Source organism: Miscanthus floridulus, unplaced genomic scaffold (assembly GCF_019320115.1).
Source record: "Miscanthus floridulus cultivar M001 unplaced genomic scaffold, ASM1932011v1 os_2308, whole genome shotgun sequence".
Classification (NCBI taxonomy): Eukaryota; Viridiplantae; Streptophyta; class Magnoliopsida; order Poales; family Poaceae; genus Miscanthus; species Miscanthus floridulus.
The window spans coordinates 10,242-20,144 of record NW_027098221.1 but is presented as its reverse complement, the minus strand read 5'-3'; the positions used below and the strand labels follow the sequence as shown (position 1 = coordinate 20,144).

The 9,903-nt window shown below is 40.2% G+C and overlaps 1 long non-coding RNA gene across 1 annotated transcript; it reads left to right on the top strand.

Annotated features, from left to right (window-relative positions):
• The first annotated feature begins 249 nt into the window (after positions 1-249).
• Positions 250-7,616, top strand: LOC136534805 (uncharacterized). Its single transcript, XR_010778821.1, has 5 exons — positions 250-325; positions 415-486; positions 577-604; positions 7,324-7,396; positions 7,583-7,616. It is a non-coding gene; the product is annotated as an uncharacterized lncRNA (long non-coding RNA).
• The last annotated feature ends 2,287 nt before the right edge of the window (positions 7,617-9,903 follow it).

Here is a 9,903-nt window from a genome sequence, read left to right as displayed (position 1 = left end):
TCCTATTCATAATTAGGTGTACTTGTATGGGGATTTTCTTCTGGCATGAGGTCCTGAATTAGAGATGATGTATTTCGCTATCTGGGATACCAGCTAAATTACCCCTTGGGCTATAACACGAACCAGCGGCCTGTACTAGTTTAGCTATAGTTTCTAGTCTATACACCATCACATGCTCTCTTAAATGTCAACGCTCAGATGTTTACGGACAACATGTCTTTTCTGGTCTTGATCATACTTTAGTGTTCTGCAGGGATATGAACAACAATAATCTTGGAGGCAGTGACATTTCTTATAATAATCTTCTTCCTAATCTCCAGAGCTTGTGAGTCTTGTCTGATGTGTACCTCATCATTCCTATTTATGTTTTATAAAAAATAATTTAGGTCTTACATAGAACTACCTGGTATGCAGAAATCTTGCAGGAGATAGCTTCATTGGGACAGCACCTTACTCCATCTCATAGATGGTTGCACTTAGGAAATTGTAAGTTGCCTTTTAAGATTTGTACTAAGCTGTTTTCCGTAAGCACTTTGGTAAGATTTACCTTTTTTTTCTTTCCTCTCCTTGGTGTAGAAATCTTGGTCACAAATTTAACAACATTGTGAGTGATTTTTCTTTCTTTAGCTATTTGTATTCAGATCTGATCTAATCACTGGTGTATACATGTCTTGTCAGTCATATATGCTGCTCTGCCTTTCAGTGCCTTTTGAAATGTAGATTGTTATTTGCTTATGTAGTTATATATGACAACTAATTATCATTTTTATTGCAACTCAGTGCAGGTTAATGATTAAAACAAGTACCGTTAGGGAACTTGATCTTGCTAGAAAGAAATTCTATATTGCTGTCGACCTCTCTATCTTAATTAACTATCTGCTGTTTTATCGTAGCCTGGCAGCAGTTGGTCTACATTGAACTGAGAGGAAACGAAGTAGCTAGGAGTTATATGTACTGCCATTTATTCTATAATAAAGCAACTGTCAGGCATACCAATTTTTTATTCTCTTTGCACTAGTACAGAAACGCTTTGTACTCCCGGTTGGGAAACCCCTTTATTCCCGGTTTTCCAACCGGGGCTACCAATCCGGGACTAAAGGTATCCTTCTTTAGTCCCGGCTGGGCGTCCGGGACTAAAAGGGGCCTCCAAGCCTGGCCACGGGGCAGGCCATTTAGTCCCGATTGGTATTACCAACTGGGACTAAAGGTTCCTCTTTTTTTTTTCTCTTTTTTAGTTTCTGTTTTTGGTTTCTTTTTTTTAATTGATGATTAGTTTTGATATTAAAATAGGTTTTCGAATACGGTTTGTACGCTGCTAATAGTAATATATATGTCGCACGGGTAAGTTTTCGTTCGAACATTGTACATAATAAATAACAAACGAATATGCGTACATGCGTACATGCATATATGATGATCATATACACATATTATTTTATGTACATAATATGTGCATATATATATATATTACAAAGGTTTTGCATATATAAAATTCATGTCCTTGGGATAACAATTCACTCCTCCTGATTTGTTGGCTTCCACATTTCGTTCGGGTCATCGTAGAACTCGCCATTGGGGTCGACGTCATTCAGAAATCCTGCTAGAGTCTCTTGAATTGCTTTAAGTTGGTCATGTCGTATGACTCTTTCCTTCAACCATTCAGTCTTCAATAAAAGTTAAAGAAAAAAGTATTAATATATATATGTGTGTTGGTCATGTGATTACTTATACAGATACAGATGAGAGCAATAAAGATACGATCGAAATAATATAAAGGAAAAAGTATTTATATACATACTTTGATGATCTCTTCAGTAGTTCTGTTTGAGTACGCCATGATGAACTCACAAACATAGTATCCGCAGTAGTTGTTCCCCTGCTCCTGCCTTAGAACCCACTTTTACGACAAAAAATCAATTAGGTGAATTGAAATCATCATATGGTGTTAATTGAATATATATATAAATGTAGGTATAGTACTTACTTTGTATAAGATTACACCCAGTGGTGCTTTGCAATGTTTCATTTTTTGTTCCTCAATGAACTTTTTCCAAACCCTGCGTCCAATAAAATAAAAAAATAATTTACCCTTTAATATATAATTATTGAGAGATCGGCGCCATTATATATAGTTGTTATAGAGAAACTAAATTAATTACCCTTGGATAATATCTATCATGTCTTGATACTCTGTTTACGGTTTTCTCAACGAGTCTAAGATTTTCAATTTACTATTGGCCATATCGATGACCATCAATATCCAGTGATTGCTGCATATATATATATATATATATATATATATATATATATATATATGAGAGATAACTTATTAGCTATCTAGCTAAGGAATTAATTGAACAAATGTCCCATATATGATCGACATTAATTACTTAACACTCACTTGAAGTTGTAGGGGAAGAATATTTCCTTCTTGTTGCGTTGGTTCACTAAGACAAACCCTGAGATTCTTCTCGGGTTGAGGCTTATAATCACGCGGGGGGTTAGGGTTTTGTATAAGACATTTGGATCAACGAAACCAACATCATTATCCTTTCTCTTTCTTAGTTCTGTCATGTGATATATGCATATATGAAAATATAGTGTGAGGATAATTTATATATTATACATGTAGTTTTATATATATACACACACTTTAATATAGTAGAAAATAATCACACTTACAGACAATAGCAGCTAATGAGACTTTTGTCAAGAGAGTCCATGTGGCATAATTGGTGTAATTCTGGAAACTTGACATAGATAATGTCATTGTCACGGAAGTAATGGTGGTTTCTAATTCTGACAGGAAGAAAGATCTGATTCTCTTTAGACGCCGCCATGTACCACTGGTTTAGCAGGTACATTGCGTACCCAGTTCACCTAATTTTTTAGGGTTGTATAGACTCTGGCCTGGTTGATATTTCCTATAAGGATCCACTTCCGGAGCAGATGGTCCTTCAGCGAGCACTTCGACAAGGTTCAAACCAGTGTCCTGATAAAACCGAAGAAACTCATCATAGCCGCCGACCTCCTCCAGTAAGGTTAGGTTTGAACCATACTCGTTAGGAACAACAAGGGGGGATTGATTGTTGTGATTGTTATCCGAGTTGTGCAACAACCTTTCCCTGCTTCTTTTCTGCACCGCCTCAAATGACTTGGTGAGAGAGTGGTCATAGTCCGATTGTTTCACGGCGGTCTTAAGAGAATCTCGTTTTCTCTGGTCCACCTTCTTTCTTAGCTCATCTGGAGGTAGCTAGAAGTACGATGGCTCTGGGTTCAACCTCGCTTGTCGTGCCTTTTTTACACCTTTAAAGTAATCATGCACTTCTTTTTGTACTGCATCCTTTAGTCCTTTTCACTTTCTCGTAAGATAGTTTTTGGGGAATAACTGGATGAGTTTTGCTTTCTGCTTCTTTGCTGGCGGGCAGGTCAACGGCTTCGTTTGCGGGGCGGACCTCTTAGGAGCTGGCCTACTTGGAAGCGGGGGAGGCATGGGAGACCTCCTTGGAGGTGGCGGGGGACGCTATTGTTGGACACTTCCTTGGAGGCGGCGGAGGAGTTGGAGACTTCCTTGGAGGCGGTGGAGGAGTTTGAGATGGTGGGGATGCAGCAATGCCTTCGAAGGCATCATCATTGCCCGGAGCACTATGATGATCTAGAGAAGCAACAATTGGACTTAGGTTGGCGGAGGCCCTACTTGTGAGTACAAAAATAATGAGATATAAGTAAATTGTTATTATTAATCATGCCCATAGAAAATTAGTAAAAAATTTGTTTCATTACTTTTGTCCGCACCTAATGTCTGCTGGTGGTGGAGTAGACGCCACGGGCATAATGATGTAGCGCTTGCACCATAGCATGTATGCCTTCTCTGCTTCTTCTAGAGTCTTCTCTCCATCACCTCCAGGAATTTCAAGAGCTAGATCGTCATAACCTTTGCTCACTTTATCCACTAAGACCCTAGCATATCCAGGTGGTATTGGTGCCCCATAGATTCTTGGTGTCTTGATAGGGTCTGGAGGAGTAAAAACACTGACAGTGACCTTGATTGTGTCATTCTCCCTTGGAATATGTAGCTCAATTTATGTCATAGGAGTAGTGACATCATCCATAGGGAAGCACAGCGCTGCGTCATCTTGATTTGGTAGCTCAGTGGAAGCACAACTACTTTTCAACTGACCAGGGGGGATTATATTAACATTCATTCCTGGCTCTGATGCCTGCCTCTAGGCACTCATTGCTGTCTACACTTGTCTTCTGATTTCTTCCTGCATTCTTGCTTCCATTGCTTTTTCTCACTCCTGTGCTTGAAGCACCGCTTCCTCCAACATTCCGGTCCGCGCTGCCTCCTCCTCCTTCCTTCTCTGGCGGCTTCGGTAGGTTTCCCTGTCATTAGGGAAACCATGCTGCCATGAAGTGTTGCGTCCTAAACCTCTCGTTTGGCCACTGTGTTTCAGCAGTCCCGATTGGCATACGTCAGCTCATCCTTCTCTCTATTGGGCTTGAACGCACCAATCTCTTTAGCTTGTATAGCAAAAGCCAATCGGCGTGCTGCTGTTTTGATTTTTTTGCCTATACACTGCCAGACCGGTCTCAGGGTCGAGTCTTCCCGCATGACCGAAAACCAATTCTTCACGCGTTTGGGCCAAGTGGCTGATTCTGGTTCGATCCCCTTGGCATAATGTCCGCTTCCATTTTTTGCCACTTGGGAATGGCAGTCTCGTTGCCACCTGATCCCATGTCATGGTGGTATACCTTTTTTTTGGGCATTCTCTTGGTTCCTTCTCATCCGTGCCTCACCCTCTACCGATGTCTTGTAATATACGAAATCATTCCAATAGGGCCTCAACTTCGAGAGCGTGTCCCTAGTAGTATTGAAATTCGGCGTTAAGTTCTTCTTGACGTATGTGTTGTATAGGGTTTTCTTTCCAAGTCTGGAATTGTGTGGCCATCTTCTTCAAAGACCACTTTCGAACTAGCTCCTTCAAATCATCATCGTTGATATACCAGGGTCATACCACATAACCTTGGCAGGGATTTTCTTCTTGGGGCGTTCGCCCTCAACATCACCAGGGTCATCTCGCCTGATCTTATACCGCGACGCGTGACATACAGGGCATGCATCCAAATTCTTGTACTCCTTGCCACGGTAGAGGATGCAGTCATTAGGACATGCATGTATCTTTTGGATTTCTAATCCTAAAGGGCAGACTACCTGTTTTTCTTCGTACGTAGTGGTGGCAATTCGTTATCCTTTGGAAGCATCTTCTTTTGGATTTTAGTAACTCCCCGAATCCCTTGTCAGATATACCATTCTTGCCTTCCATTGCAGCAATTCCAGTGTGGTACCCAACTTTTTCTGCCCCGCATCACAAGTTGGGTATAGCAATTTCTTGTGATCCTCTAGCATGCGGTCGAACTTGATCTTCTCCTTTTCATTTTTGCATTCTCTTTGTGCGTCACGAATGGCCTGACCGAGATCATCAGCGGGCTCCTCCTCTGCCCCTACCTCTTCTTCTGCTTCCCCCATTGCAGTACCATTGAAGGCACCATATTCAGCAAAAATGTCATCCTCGCCCCATTGTTCTTCTTCACCTTCTTCCATTACAACCCCAATTTCTCCATGCTTTGTCCAACAAATATAGTTTGGCATGAAACCCGACTTGAACAAGTGTGAATGAAGAGTCTTTGAGCAAGCATATTCTATCGTATTCTTACATATGGCACATGGGCAGCACATGAAACCATCGCGTTTGTTTGCCTCGGCCACACGTAACAAAGAATGCACGCCGTCCATGAACTCTTGGCAGCGGCGATCAGCATTGTACATCCAATGCCGACTCATCTGCATTATATGACATAAAGACCATATTAAAATCTAGAACATAATTAGTTAATTATACAACATGAATGCCACCACAAAAGCTATAAATTTAAGAAAGCCTCGCTACAATGTAGACAATCCCAACTACCACTAAAAAAACTAAAGCTAAATACACTTCAGCAGCACAAGGATTTCGCGACCAATCCCAACTAAAACAGACAGATCCACCGTTTGTTCAACATCTTTTGGGCTTCTTCGGCTAGATCACTGCCTCATTTGCCACCGTATCTGCCTGTTGTGCAAGATATTTTGTCATGAGTTCAACATACTCTTCCTCCCAGTAGAAGCCTGAACATCCAGTGCCATCCCACTAAAATTAAAATAAAAAATTAGAACTTTAATCACAATCATCATGAAAATAGGTATAAACTAACCATAATCATCAAATGCGATAAAATAACTCACATTGCGATCCGAACACTTATAGAAGATACGACCCTTGTTGGGACCCTCCTTCACTCGGTACTCCATCACAATCTTCGTCTCATCATGACACTTCCCGGTTAATAGCTACTTTAACCTTCCTTCATCCAAATATACAAGCTTTAAGTGAATTTTGAGCTCAAACTGCGTACAAATAAAAAACCACAATAAAAACAATATATATATTGTAGTGAACAAAATTGAGATAAGCCAATGATAAAACATGAGAGCATGAAGTTGGTAACCTTTAGAACCGAAGAATCGACAGAGGAATCGAAGAAATTGATGGATGAATCGAAGAATGGATGGAAGGAAGTAAGAACACTAGCTTGAAATTTGAACTGAAGCTCGGGGCGGCTCGTGGAGGAAGAAGAAAGGCCGGGATATATAGGGGGGGCCTTTAGTCCCGGTTGGTGGCTCCAACCGGGACTAAAGGTTTGTTTCCAGCCACGGGCCCAGCCATCAGCCGGGACTAGAGCTTTACTCCCGGTTGGAGCCACCAACCGGGAGTAAAAGTCGATCTTTAGTCCCGGTTGGTGGCTCCAACCGGGACTAAAGGTCCTCTGCCACAACAGCCTGGCGCAGTAGCCGTTGGGCAGAGACCTTTAGTCCCGGTTGGAGCCACCAACCGGGACTAAAGGTGTGTCTAGTCCCGGGCGCAAAAAAATTCCGGGACTAAAGTCAATTTTGGCCGAGGGATCAAATGTCATTTCTCTACTAGTGTTGATGCCGTTTATTTTACAAACAAAGAAACCATCATATTTGATTCTCAGGTTCTAGTTTACTAATATTATAGAAGAGCCCAGAAGTCATAGTGACTCACTTGTATATTTAACTTTTACCTACGAAAATTCAGATCCAGTGATAAGTGTATGTTTAACTTTTAATGTGTGAAGTGCCATTTTCAAAATAACATCACTATCTGTTTGGGCGTGTCTCACATAAGTTGATTCACTAAAGCAGTTAAGTGATTTGTATTTGATAAGAGTGACTGAAGTTCACTCTTCTGTGTCCAGGTTAATCTAAACTTCACTTCGGAACAGGATATGATAAGGAAATTCCGCGCTAGCCTCGCATTGCAGCCTGTGGGTATTTCTATTGTCTTCTTTTACTGCCCAACAGTCAGCCAAGTTGCTCAGCTCATTTTTATTGTCTTCTTTTTGCACTGAACTGTATATCCCTCTGGTATCCTACTGTCTCAGTAGTATTGTACTACACAGCCTTTTGTGTTTGTGATCATTTTAACTTAATGTATATCTTTTTTTTCTAATGCAGACCGTCCTCGAGTACCGTAGGAAAAAAATATAAGTTTAATAGACTGGCATGTCTTCTGTTTTGTTTGGGAGCAGGTTGACTCATGGAATTAATTGGGTCATTTCTTATGTACTATTGCACTCAATGTAGTCAATGTGTTCAATCTTAAGAAAAATCCTTATACTATGTATTAGTTGCTTACGTACTGTTAGGCATCTTCTAGGTAACAACTCCTTGATTTGATTCTTTGTAGCATAAGTTGTAATCGAAATGTTTGTAAAGAATGGATTGCTTCAAAAGTTGTATCTATTGCGGAAACAGGAAACATGGATTATGAATTATAGGACCCTAGTAGAATCTTTTTTTTTGTTTTTTCGAAATTATTATCAGTGACGCGTATTGGCTACACGCATCGCCGTTTGAGACTAATATCAATGACGCGTATTGGCTACTTGCATCGCTGATAACCCTATCAGTGATGCGTTTTGGCTACTCGCGTCGCTGATAGCCCTTATGAGTGACGCATTTTGGCTACTCGCATCGCTGTGATAGCCCTTATCAGTGACACGTTTTGGGCTATACGCGTCGCTGATAGCCATTATCAGTGACGTCACTCATGTGCCCTTATCACAGACGCAAAATCAGTGATGCGTTTTTTACGCGTCACTGATGGCCCTCTACCCGCGTCCACTGATAGCATTTTCTAGCATAGTGTATATATACCATATAATTATAAAAATAAAATCTTGAATGATTACACTACAAATTTTAAGGTATATGAGCTCTCTGAAATCCTGCAGACCTTAGACTTATCACCTTTGAGAGGCTCATATTTATTTTTCCTAGCGTAATGAATTTTTGGGATGAATGAATATTTGGGTATTAATTTTGAAAATTTGCATATACCATAATCCTGGAAAATGATAGGATTGCTTCTAATAATATTTGAATAAATACACACTACCTTTTTTGGACCTTACTACTTGTTTATATGTAGTAAACTTATATGCACATGCTCCAACTTATGTTAATATGCACGTCTTCGAAAAAGAAAATATCCTGAAATACTGTGAAGATTAGAATTATGGTCATTATTAAATCCATGTAGGAATTTTACTACCATTGAAGTGTAGTAAACTCAAGATTGTATATTTCCTGATTACTCTTTAGAATGAGTATATGGCCAAGAGAAATAACAAATATATTGTGGGACTCACTGCATGAGGAAACTCCTAAATTATGATTATAGAATATCATATTGCATTGAAGTGCTACTCTATAAACAATATCTTGAAGCTTTGTATTAAAAGTCTATAAGACAAGATGGTAAATAAGATCTCGAAGAAATGTCTCCTGTGTATAGAATATCATTGAGCAATGTAATACATGAAGTATTTGAATTTACCATCATAAATTACTCAAGTAGAAATTGAGTAGGATTTTTTTAGACAGCTTTATAAATCAGGATATTTGCAATAACTTTGAATGTGTGGCTTGCATATGTTACACCCCCTGAAGGCTTGTGACTGTATATCATAATTATTGAATATAAAGCATGAAGCTACCGCTTGTCAAGTATAGAAACTAAGACATGCGGGAATGGTATTTTATTAAACATTTAAGAGTTTTCTTGAAGAAAACTTATCATGTGCGTATATTGTCTTTTAAGTTCATATCCTGAAGTATTGATAGTAGTGGTGTGGGGCATTAAGTTTTAATTCTTGTTGAATTAAGTGGATTATTTAAACTCATAGAAGAGTTCATGGTTACTTTATTAGTTTGAGGACTAATATGAAAGATTTGATATTCTTAGTTGCAATTATTACTTGAAGTAATGTGTTATAAATTCTCATGGAATAAATTAGATTTATATGTTTCACGTATAAACAATTGCCTATTTTGCCTACTAAATAAGTTTTTGCATTATTGTTACTCACGAAGAAGACTTATGTCGGATACCATAAAATGGGGTACCCTAAGCAAGAACCGAAAAAAACTCATAAGACCCCAATGAGACCCACTTAGTCAAACTAAGGAAACAGTCCGCAGTGATATCCGAGGCTAGCTCGACCAAAATACGGTCTCGGGCCAAATCTACGCCTCGCCCGAGACCCCCAGCGGGGCCTCGGACGCACTGCTCATTCTCCGCCTCGCCCGAGACCCCCCGGCAGGGCCTCAGACGTACTATTCCTGCTCCACCTCGCCCGAGGCCGGGCTCGTCCCGCATCCTCGTCGCCTCCGCCTCAACCGTCCCTCTGGCAGGCTGTCCCATCCGTTTAATGCGTCCGGTCGCACCCGCTACGTCAGCCACGACCGGCAGGGTACAGCAACAGGGGCGATGA